This window comes from Gymnoscopelus braueri, assembly GCF_963280865.1.
Source record: "Gymnoscopelus braueri genome assembly, contig: SCAFFOLD_119, whole genome shotgun sequence".
Classification (NCBI taxonomy): Eukaryota; Metazoa; Chordata; class Actinopteri; order Myctophiformes; family Myctophidae; genus Gymnoscopelus; species Gymnoscopelus braueri.
Window position 1 is genome coordinate 21,802 of NW_027660523.1, and position 13,199 is coordinate 35,000.

The following is a 13,199-nucleotide window of genomic DNA, read 5'->3' on the forward strand; positions in this document are numbered from 1 at the left end:
TTCTGTGATGCACGCGGAAGTTTCCCGCTAGCTGTGCGGAAGCGCGCCTGAGATACAGACGCTTCAGAGCTGGAGGAGGCGTCTACCTTTATATGTCTATGCATCACACCAGCTAAATTAGTGCAGATGCACCGTAAATATAGTGTCACTATCATTTTAACCACTTTATATATATATGTCTCAGGTCATCCCTGTAAATAACCTTTTCATTCACAGCACCCCTGAATAACATCGTTACGTTATAGCACCTTACATTTATGTCAAATTACGCTACTTAAATATGTCAATCTTTCCCCCTAAGATACAACGTGTCACAGAGAAAACTGAGAGAATATCAGTTTCCTTTAGGATTTAGGACAGATTGACGTTATAGGCCTACTATACGTTTAACCACTTGAACCCCAGCATCCCTATTCTGGGAGGAACATTAGCCAAACATAGCCGATCTACAAGCTCACAAACAGGTCGCAAGGGCGACACGTTGTGAGCTTGTATATCTGTCATTTTTGGCAAAGATTTTTGCTGTGGATCAAAAAAGAACGTAGTGAGGTCCGGTTTACTAAGTCTAAGTGGTTAAACTGAAGTAATATTGATGAATTCCAAATATTATCAAAGCATCCTGCTGTGGCACCCCTGGACTTGTGTCACGGCACCCTAGGGTGCCACGGCCCGTGGTGGAAAAACTACTCAAATGTTTTTTAGTAAAAGTATCAATACTGCAATGCAGAAGTACTCCGTTACAAGTAAAAGTCCGGAATTCAAAATGTACTTGAGTAAAAGTATTGGTATCAAAAGGTACTTAAAGTACCAAAAGTAAAAGTACTAAAATGTTTGAAAATAGCCTATATATAAAATAGGGCTAAAGTGGCTAATGTATGTTTTATAATGTAATAATCTAAAGTGCAAAGTAACTAGTAACGAAAGTTTTCAAATAATTGTAAAAGTACAATATTTTCCTCTGAGATGTAGTGGAGTAGAAGTAAAAGTGTTGAAATTTGGAAATACTCCAGTAAAGTGAAAATACGTAAGTACAGTACTTAAGTAAATGTACTTAGTTACTTCACACCACTGGCCACGGGGGACCCACTTTGAGAAACCCTGCCCTGGGAGGTAGTTAGTTATTGCTCCACACTCCCTAGGAAGCAGGGAGGGAGGGGCGGGCTTTATAAGTCCTCCAATTGTCAGCCTCGCCCCCCCCCTTACACACACACACACACACACACAGTGTGTGTAGTTTGTTACAAGCTCTGGTAAATTTGGAAGTAAAAGAGCAAAATAAACAACTCATAATGCAACTTTACTCCACATGAACGTTGTGTAGAGTTGTCAGTGTTTACCAGAGTGGTGAAAGCTGCTAAAACACGTTTGTGACAAGACATTTTCTCCAAACTGAGGTGAGTTTCTGCAGGTGACTTAGCTTAGCTAATTAGCGGCTTAGCATTAAAGGAATTGATGGAATTTGTGTGTTTAATTTCACTTTTATTTCACTTGGTAAAGCAACAACTAGTCAGGATGAAGCATTGTTGTGTGATGTGAAGTGAATATGTTGTATGGTTGAGCTGTGTTTGCAGGCCTAGTCAGTGGTAAAGTAACTAAGTACATGTACTCAAGTAGGCTACTGTACAATTTTGAGGCGCTTTTACTTTACTGGAGTATTTTGAATTTTCAATACTTTTACTTCTACTCCACTCCATCCAAGAGACAAATATTTTACTCCACTACAATTATTTGAAAACTTTGTAGATTTGGATTATTATTACAAAACATACCACTTCAGCCCTATAGCCTAGTTAGGCTATTTGAAAATAGCCGATCTACAAACTCACAACGTGACACAAACTCACAACGTGACACATCGTAACGCTTTGTGCATATAATGAGTACTTTTACTTTTGGTACTTTAAGTATATTTTGATGCCAATACTTTTGTTCTTTTACTGAAGTAAAGTTTGAATACCAGACTTTTACTTCTAATAGAGTATTTGAAAATGGCTGTATTGGTACTTTTACTCAAGTAAAGATTTTGAGTGCTTTTTGCACCACTGGGCACATTCATCAGGATCCTGGATGGCTTGGTTCCAGGCTTAACATCATTTATAAAAACTATTTTCGGAATTATCCATGGGAAACATTAATGGGTTTTCTATCAGTGACAAAATGGCCGCCACTGCTATGCCCTATAAGTGTATACAGGGTATTTGCACATTTATAAAGTTACAATTATGACTTTTAATACTAAATTGGCCAAATGTTACGTAAGAAAAAGAGGCAAACATTGTGAAAATAGCCGATCTACAAGCTCTACGTATACTAGGCTGTGTATGCTGTGACAGGATACAGTATACGTATACTAGGCTGCATGTTGTGACAGAATAAAGTATACGTATACGTGGCTATCGGTTACTTGAATTATTTTTTCTTTCTTTCTTTCTTTCTTTCTTTCAGATACTCAAGGCTGGCAGAGGTGTTGCAGGGGCCTCCCCCCTCCCCCCTCCTCTTCATTATAAGCCTGAAGACAGGCCATCAGTGGAGGAGGGGAGCAAGAACTGGGCTTCGCTACTACAACTAGGAGGTCTAGAATCTAGATCACTCTCTAATGTAGTCTTTTTTTTAATTATTTTATAAACACACACACAAACACACCCCCCCCCCACACACACACACACACACACACACACACACACACACACACACACACACACACACACACACCCATACACCCCCACACACATACGTAAATGCCCAGAAGACTGGGGTTCTCACCTACAGTTTAACCAACCCAGACCATCCACCTCTGATAAAGTACTGGTGAAGCTAACCAGAGAGATGTAAAGTACTGGTGAAGCTAACCAGAGAGATGTAAAGTACTGGTGAAGCTAACCAGAGAGATGTAAAGTACTGGTGAAGCTAACCAGAGAGATGTAAAGTACTGGTGAAGCTAACCAGAGAGATGTAAAGTACTGGTGAAGCTAACCAGAGAGATGTAAAGTACTGGTGAAGCTAACCAGTATGGAGGATGGAGATGATGGGAGACGCCCGCTGGAAGGCTCATCCGAGGATGCCCTGCCCTAGAGATTGAGATCTGGAGATCTCTCTCTATCCATGGGTTTGTCTGCATGGGGGATTCCTCCGAAGACTTGGTCCGCACGGTCGAACGGCCGAAGACCTCGTCCTTCTCGGGGGTTTCCCCTGAAGACGGCTGATGAAGACGACTCAAAGTAAGAACCTCTTTAGGACTGTCACGATTATGACATTTTACTTGACGATTAATTGTTGCTCAAATAATTGGGATTAACTAGTCCGAATTAATTCATTATTGCATCGTACACTGAACATTGTAACATTATTAATAAAAATGTGTCTGTCTTCGTAAACAAAAGGTGCACCGGTCAGATATGACAAATAACTTGCATAACTCAATAACTTTATACTTAAAAAAAACATGAATATGTTTTTGAAAATGTTTGAAAACTTATGAACATTTTTCAACATGGAAATGATTATGTCGATTATCCGAAAAAGTATTGCGATTATTTGAAATACTTGCGCTCAGGTGATTATGTAATAATTGTGACAGACCTAATTTTTCCTTTTCCTTTGCTGGATGATGCTGCTGCTGCAGTTTGTGTTGTATGATGTTTGTGTTTGATGCTGTTCGTGTCATGTGCTGATGTGGTTCAAGATGTACGTAGCTCTATTGCTGTCATGTTGGGGCCCGGTGTGGCAGTGAAACATGTTGCTGTCATGTTGGGGGTGTGGCAGTGAAACATGTTGTTGTCATGTTGGGGCCCGGTGTGGCAGTGAAACATGTTGCTGTCATGTTGGGGGTGTGGCAGTGAAACATGTTGCTGTCATGTTGGGGCCCGGTGTGACAGTGAAACATGTTGTTGTCATGTTGGGGCCCGGTGTGGCAGTGAAACACGTTGCTGTCATGTTGGGGCCCGGTGTGGCAGTGAAACATGTTGCTGTCATGTTGGGGCCCGGTGTGGCAGTGAAACATGTTGTTGTCATGTTGGGGCCCGGTGTGGCAGTGAAACATGTTGCTGTCATGTTGGGGGTGTGGCAGTGAAACATGTTGCTGTCATGTTGGGGCCCGGTGTGGCAGTGAAACATGTTGTTGTCATGTTGGGGCCCGGTGTGGCAGTGAAACATGTTACTGTCATGTTGGGGCCCGGTGTGGCAGTGAAACATGTTGCTGTCATGTTGGGGGTGAGGCAGTGAAACATGTTGCTGTCATGTTGGGGCCCGGTGTGACAGTGAAACATGTTGCTGTCATGTTGGGGCCCGGTGTGACAGTGAAACACGTTGCTGTCATGTTGGGGCCCGGTGTGGCAGTGAAACACGTTGCTGTCATGTTGGGGCCCGGTGTGGCAGTGAAACATGTTGCTGTCATGTTGGGTCCCGGTGTGGCAGTGAAACATGTTGCTGTCATGTTGGGGGTGTGGCAGTGAAACATGTTGCTGTCATGTTGGGGGTGTGGCAGTGAAACATGTTGCTGTCATGTTGGGGGTGTGGCAGTGAAACATGTTGCTGTCATGTTGGGGGTGTGGCAGTGAAACATGTTGCTGTCATGTTGGGGGTGTGGCAGTGAAACATGTTGCTGTCATGTTGGGGCCCGGTGTGGCAGTGAAACATGTTGCTGTCATGTTGGGGCCCGGTGTGACAGTGAAACATGTTGCTGTCATGTTGGGGCCCGGTGTGACAGTGAAACACGTTGCTGTCATGTTGGGTTCCGGTGTGGCAGTGAAACATGTTGCTGTCATGTTGGGGGTGTGACAGTGAAACATGTTGCTGTCATGTTGGGTCCCGGTGTGGCAGTGAAACATGTTGCTGTCATGTTGGGGGTGTGACAGTGAAACATGTTGCTGTCATGTTGGGGCCCGGTGTGGCAGTGAAACATGTTGCTGTCATGTTGGGGCCCGGTGTGGCAGTGAAACATGTTGCTGTCATGTTGGGGGTGTGACAGTGAAACATGTTGCTGTCATGTTGGGGGTGTGACAGTGAAACATGTTGCTGTCATGTTGGGTCCCGGTGTGGCAGTGAAACATGTTGCTGTCATGTTGGGGGTGTGACAGTGAAACATGTTGCTGTCATGTTGGGGCCCGGTGTGGCAGTGAAACATGTTGCTGTCATGTTGGGGCCCGGTGTGGCAGTGAAACATGTTGCTGTCATGTTGGGGGTGTGACAGTGAAACATGTTGCTGTCATGTTGGGTCCCGGTGTGGCAGTGAAACATGTTGCTGTCATGTTGGGGGTGTGACAGTGAAACATGTTGCTGTCATGTTGGGGCCCGGTGTGGCAGTGAAACATGTTGCTGTCATGTTGGGGCCCGGTGTGGCAGTGAAACATGTTGCTGTCATGTTGGGGGTGTGGCAGTGAAACATGTTGCTGTCATGTTGGGGGTGTGACAGTGAAACATGTTGCTGTCATGTTGGGGCCCGGTGTGGCAGTGAAACATGTTGCTGTCATGTTGGGGCCCGGTGTGGCAGTGAAACATGTTGCTGTCATGTTGGGGCCCGGTGTGGCAGTGAAACATGTTGCTGTCATGTTGGGGCCCGGTGTGGCAGTGAAACATGTTGCTGTCATGTTGGGGCCCGGTGTGGCAGTGAAACATGTTGCTGTCATGTTGGGGCCCGGTGTGGCAGTGAAACATGTTGCTGTCATGTTGGGGGTGTGACAGTGAAACATGTTGCTGTCATGTTGGGGCCCGGTGTGGCAGTGAAACATGTTGCTGTCAGATTGGGGTGTGACAGTGAAACATGTTGCTGTCATGTTGGGGCCCGGTGTGGCAGTGAAACATGTTGCTGTCATGTTGGGGGTGTGACAGTGAAACATGTTGCTGTCATGTTGGGGCCCGGTGTGGCAGTGAAACATGTTGCTGTCATGTTGGGGCCCGGTGTGGCAGTGAAACATGTTGCTGTCATGTTGGGTCCCGGTGTGGCAGTGAAACATGTTGCTGTCATGTTGGGGGTGTGGCAGTGAAACATGTTGCTGTCATGTTGGGGCCCGGTGTGGCAGTGAAACATGTTGCTGTCATGTTGGGGGTGTGGCAGTGAAACATGTTGCTGTCATGTTGGGGCCCGGTGTGGCAGTGAAACATGTTGCTGTCATGTTGGGGCCCGGTGTGGCAGTGAAACATGTTGCTGTCATGTTGGGTGTGTGGCAGTGAAACATGTTGCTGTCATGTTGGGGCCCGGTGTGGCAGCGAAACATGTTGCTGTCATGTTGGGGGTGTGGCAGTGAAACATGTTGCTGTCATGTTGGGGCCCGGTGTGGCAGTGAAACATGTTGCTGTCATGTTGGGGGTGTGGCAGTGAAACATGTTGCTGTCATGTTGGGGCCCGGTGTGGCAGTGAAACATGTTGCTGTCATGTTGGGGGTGTGACAGTGAAACATGTTGCTGTCATGTTGGGTCCCGGTGTGGCAGTGAAACATGTTGCTGTCATGTTGGGGCCCGGTGTGGCAGTGAAACATGTTGCTGTCATGTTGGGGCCCGGTGTGGCAGTGAAACATGTTGCTGTCATGTTGGGGGTGTGGCAGTGAAACATGTTGCTGTCATGTTGGGGCCCGGTGTGGCAGCGAAACATGTTGCTGTCATGTTGGGGGTGTGGCAGTGAAACATGTTGCTGTCATGTTGGGGCCCGGTGTGGCAGTGAAACATGTTGCTGTCATGTTGGGGGTGTGGCAGTGAAACATGTTGCTGTCATGTTGGGGCCCGGTGTGGCAGTGAAACATGTTGCTGTCATGTTGGGGGTGTGACAGTGAAACATGTTGCTGTCATGTTGGGTCCCGGTGTGGCAGTGAAACATGTTGCTGTCATGTTGGGGGTGTGACAGTGAAACATGTTGCTGTTATGTTGGGGCCCGGTGTGGCAGTGAAACATGTTGCTGTCATGTTGGGGCCCGGTGTGGCAGTGAAACATGTTGCTGTCATGTTGGGGGTGTGGCAGTGAAACATGTTGCTGTCATGTTGGGGCCCGGTGTGGTAGTGAAACATGTTGCTGTCATGTTGGGGCCCGGTGTGGCAGTGAAACATGTTGCTGCCATGTTGGGGCCCGGTGTGGCAGTGAAACATGTTCAGTGACTGTTGGTTTGTGGCTCTGGAATTGAAAGTTGATGTGTTCCAAAAATGTGTTTTGCAAAATTAGACCTGCTGGTGGCGCTATAACAGGCCAATGTTAAATAGGGTGGCATTTGTTCCTCAACATAGTGTGAATGTGCGTGCAAAGTTTGACCGCAATCGGACGCTGCGTTCATGATTTGCGGCATTTTGTTCAAACAAGCCACTACAGCAAACTTTAGATGTGAATCTTAGCCAATCAGGATGGAATATGAACAAGAATTAATTGGATAACATATCCAATGTGAGAGTGGGTGTGTTCAGTGTTTTAGTGCTACTTTTAGAAGCGGGGGAGCGTACATGCATGCGCAGTCACGTGCACGTGCATTTTCGTGCACGTGCGTGAAATGCGCGGACACGCACACACTATAAAAACATGCATATGTAATGCGGAAACATTGTGACTGAGCACCTTGACCAATATGAAAACATTACATTTCATATATTATATATGAAACTATATTTACACACTCACTCCAGAGGAACACTATATTTACACACTCACTCCAGAGGAACACTATATTTACACACTCACTCCAGAGGAACTATATTTACACATTCACTCCAGAGTAACACTATATTTACACACTCACTCCAGAGAGACACTATATTTACACACTCACATTCACTCCAGAGTAACACTATATTTACACACTCACTCCAGAGAGACACTATATTTACACACTCACTCCAGAGAGACACTATATTTACACACTCACTCCAGAGGAACACTATATTTAAACACTCACTCCAGAGGAACACTATATTTACACACTCACTCCAGAGAGACACTATATTTACACACTCACTCCAGAGGAACACTATATTTACACACTCACTCCAGAGGAACACTATATTTACACACTCACTCCAGAGGAACACTATATTTACACACTCACTCCAGAGGAACACTATATTTACACACTCACTCCAGAGGGACACTATATTAACACACTCACTCCAGAGGAACACTATATTTACACACTCACTCCAGAGGAACACTATATTTACACACTCACTCCAGAGGAACACTATATTTACACTCACTCCAGAGGAACACTATATTTACACACACACTCCAGAGGAACACTATATTTACACACTCACTCCAGAGGAACACTATATTTACACACTCACTACAGAGGAACACTATATTTACACACTCACTCCAGAGAGACACTATATTTACACACTCACTCCAGAGGAACACTATATTTACACACTCACTCCAATGGAACACTATATTTACACACTCACTCCAGAGGAACACTATATTTACACACTCACTCCAGAGGAACACTATATTTACACACTCACTCCAATGGAACACTATATTTACACACTCACTCCAGAGGAACACTATATTTACACACTCACTCCAGAGGAACACTATATTTACACACTCACTCCAATGGAACACTATATTTACACACTCACTCCAGAGGAACACTATATTTACACACTCACTCCAGAGGAACACTATATTTACACACTCACTCCAGAGGAACACTATATTTACACACTCACTCCAGAGGAACACTATATTTACACACTCACTCCAGAGGGACACTATATTAACACACTCACTCCAGAGGAACACTATATTTACACACTCACTCCAGAGGAACACTATATTTACACACTCACTCCAGAGGAACACTATATTTACACACTCACTCCAGAGGAACACTATATTTACACACACACTCCAGAGGAACACTATATTTACACACTCACTCCAGAGGAACACTATATTTACACACTCACTACAGAGGAACACTATATTTACACACTCACTCCAGAGAGACACTATATTTACACACTCACTCCAGAGGAACACTATATTTACACACTCACTCCAATGGAACACTATATTTACACACTCACTCCAGAGGAACACTATATTTACACACTCACTCCAGAGGAACACTATATTTACACACTCACTCCAATGGAACACTATATTTACACACTCACTCCAGAGGAACACTATATTTACACACTCACTCCAGAGGAACACTATATTTACACACTCACTCCAATGGAACACTATATTTACACACTCACTCCAGAGGAACACTATATTTACACACTCACTCCAGAGGAACACTATATTTACACACTCACTCCAGAGGAACACTATATTTACACCTCAGAGTTACTACAGGGGGTCCTCTAGGGGGTCCTCAGAGTTACTACAGGGGGTCCTCTAGGGGGTCCTCTAGGGGGTCCTCAGAGTTACTACAAGGGGTCCTCTAGGGGGTCCTCAGAGTTACTACAGGGGGTCCTCTAGGGGGTCCTCTAGGGGGTCCTCAGAGTTACTACAAGGGGTCCTCTAGGGGGTCCTCAGAGTTACTACAAGGGGTCCTCTAGGGGGTCCTCTAGGGGGTCCTCAGAGTTACTACAGGGGGTCCTCTAGGGGGTCCTCAGAGTTACTAAAGGGGGGGGGGGGTCCGTTGTTTTTTTACATGAACCACTTGAACCCTAGCATCCATATTCCATATAGTTGAACATTTGCAGAAAATAGCAGATCTACAAGCTCACAATGCGTCACAGTGTGTTGTGAGCTGGTATATCAGATATTTTTGGCAACGGTTTAGAAGGTAAAAAAAGAGCAGACCAAGTACAGAGCCAGAGGGTTTAAGGACACGTGCACCGTTCCAATGACCAAAACTCCACTTCGGGATTTCGCAAAGACCCATCTCCGAAGGCGTTCTCTCTGTGTGTGTGTGTGTGTGTGTGTGTGTGTGTGTGTGTGTGTGTGTGTGTGTGTGTGTGTGTGTGTGTGTGTGTGTGTGTGTGTGTGTGTGTGTGTGTGTGTGTGTGCCTCGCCAAACATGCGCAGTTTGTGACAAACTTTAGACAAACTTACAAACAAACAAACAAATTACTCAAATTACTCGCGCATGCGCCTGCATTTCAATTGTATATATAGATGAATAAAAATCCTTTGAAAATAGCAGATCTACAAGCTCACAACGCGTCACAAAGCGACGCGTTGTGAGCTTGTAGATAAGCTACTTTCAAATTGTGGAAGTGTATATATAGGTCTGAAGTGTTTTTGTTATAATACTAAAAATCTACAAAGTAACTAAAGTGTTCAAATAATTGTAGTGGAGTAAAAATATCTGCCTTTGAGATGTAGTAGAGTAGAAGTAAAATTGTAAAAAATAAATTGTAAATACTCCAGTAAAGTAAAAGAAAATACAGTATTTGAGTAAATGTACTTAGTTACTTTCCACCACTGCAAGCAACAGAAATAATGTCCTAATAATATTAATACACAGGAACAACGACACACTTTCAAAACATTTATTAAACAATTACAGTTTACTTCTACAAATGACCTTACAATAATCTCTCTCTCTCTCTGAGAAGATGATGTCATCTTTAATGATCGTACAATAACACATGAAATTAAACATTATGAAGAATGAGAATAATATGGAATGAAAACATAATGAAACAATGATCTAATAATGAATCAATAGATAAACAATGAATGATTTGACTTCATTGATGAATGAATGCATTTAGTGGATGTTTGAATCCAGAGTCAAACACACACTGTTCCTCACTCTGTTGTGTCAAATAGACATCAAATACATGAGTGTGTTTCTACATGAGAGACACACGTATGACCCTGATATTTACATCATCACTATTTATTATACATATTTATATCAAATACATGAGTGTGTTTCTACATGAGAGACACACGTATGACCCTGATATTTACATCATCACTATTTATTATACATATTTATATCAAATACATGAGTGTGTTTCTACATGAGAGACACACGTATGACCCTGATATTTACATCATCACTATTTATTATACATATTTATATCAAATACATGAGTGTGTTTCTACATGAGAGACACACGTATGACACTGATATTTACATCATCACTATTTATGATACATATTTATATCAAATACATGAGTGTTTCTAAATGAGAGACACACGTATGACACTGATATTTACATCATCATCATCATCAGTATTATGATATATGATACATATTTATACATCTGTGGAGTGGAGGTTTGTGCAGCGCTGTCTAATCTGATCTATTGTAATCTAATCTGATGTAATCTGATCTCCCTGTGGTGATGACTGAATCAAAGAAAAGGAGACTATAGTGAACTGGTGTTAGAGAGGATTTCCGTGGACCCCTCCTCTGAAAACATGTTGTACCAGGGACCCCCATACAAGATCTGTGTTATTAAAATGTTTCAAAAACATATTCCAAAATGTGTTCCAAGATGTATTTGAAAATGGCAGATCTACAAGTTCACACGTTGTGAGCTTGTAGATCTGCTATTTCCAAAACGCCAATTTATATATGTTTAACTTTAAACCCTCCCTGGAACCCCCTCAAGGACCCCTGGGGGTCCCCGGACCAAACTTTGAGAACCGCTGGTCTAGACCACCGCTTTTCAATGTCAGGTCTGGGGACCCCCAAGGGGTCCAAATGGACCCTTACAGGTCTGTAACTCTGAGAGTGTTTAAATGGAACCAAATGGACCCTTACAGGTCTGTCCTTGGGGGGGGATGATTGTGAATGCATCACAATCATTTTAACCACTTTATAATGTTATGCATTGGCTACACAAAAACAGCAGATCTACAAGCTCACAGCGCGGCACAAAGTGCCGCGCTGTGAGCTTGTAGATCTGCTGTTTAAAAAAAAAGAAAAGTATTGAAAATGGTTGGAACATTTTGAATAATTTAGATTTTTCTGGTAAACATAAATCTTCTCCTCTGGGGGTCCCTGGCACAACACGTTTTCAGATGGGGGTCCCTGGCACAACACGTTTTCAGATGGGGGTCCCTGGCACAACACATTCTCAGATGGGGGTCCCTGGCACAACACGTTTTCAGATGGGGGTCCCTGGCACAACACGTTTTCAGATGGGGGTCCCTGGCACAACACATTTTCAGATGGGGGTCCCTGGCACAATACATTTTCAGATGGGGGTCCCTGGCACAACACGTTTTCAGATGGGGGTCCCTGACACAATACATTTTCAGATGGGGGTCCCTGACACAACACGTTTTCAGATGGGGGTCCCTGACACAACACGTTTTCAGATGGGGGTCCCTGACACAATACATTTTCAGATGGGGGTCCCTGGCACAACACGTTTTCAGATGGGGGTCCCTGACACAACACGTTTTCAGATGGGGGTCCCTGACACAATACATTTTCAGATGGGGGTCCCTGACACAACACGTTTTCAGATGGGGGTCCCTGGCACAATACATTTTCAGATGGGGGTCCCTGGAACAGAATATGTTCATATGGGGGTCCCTGGAACAGAATATGTTCACATGGGGGTCCCTGGAACAGAATATGTTCACATGGGGGTCCCTGGAACAGAATATGTTCACATGGGGGTCCCTGGAACAGAATATGTTCACATGGGGGTCCCTGGAACAGACTATGTTCATATGAGGGTCCCTGGAACAGAATATGTTCACATGGGGGTCCCTGGAACAGAATATGTTCACATGGGGGTCCCTGGAACAGAATATGTTCATATGGGGGTCCCTGGAACAGAATATGTTCATATGGGGGTCCCTGGAACAGAATATGTTCACATGGGGGTCCCTGGAACAGACTATGTTCATATGGGGGTCCCTGGAACAGAATATGTTCACATGGGGGTCCCTGGAACAGACTATGTTCATATGGGGGTCCCTGGAACAGAATATGTTCACATGGGGGTCCCTGGAACAGACTATGTTCACATGGGGGTCCCTGGAACAGAATATGTTCACATGGGGGTCCCTGGAACAGAATATGTTCACATGGGGGTCCCTGGAACAGACTATGTTCACATGGGGGTCCCTGGAACAGAATATGTTCACATGGGGGTCCCTGGAACAGAATATGTTCATATGGGGGTCCCTGGAACAGAATATGTTCACATGGGGGTCCCTGGAACAGAATATGTTCATATGGGGGTCCCTGGAACAGAATATGTTCACATGGGGGTCCCTGGAACAGACTATGTTCACATGGGGGTCCCTGGAACAGAATATGTTCACATGGGGGTCCCTGGAACAG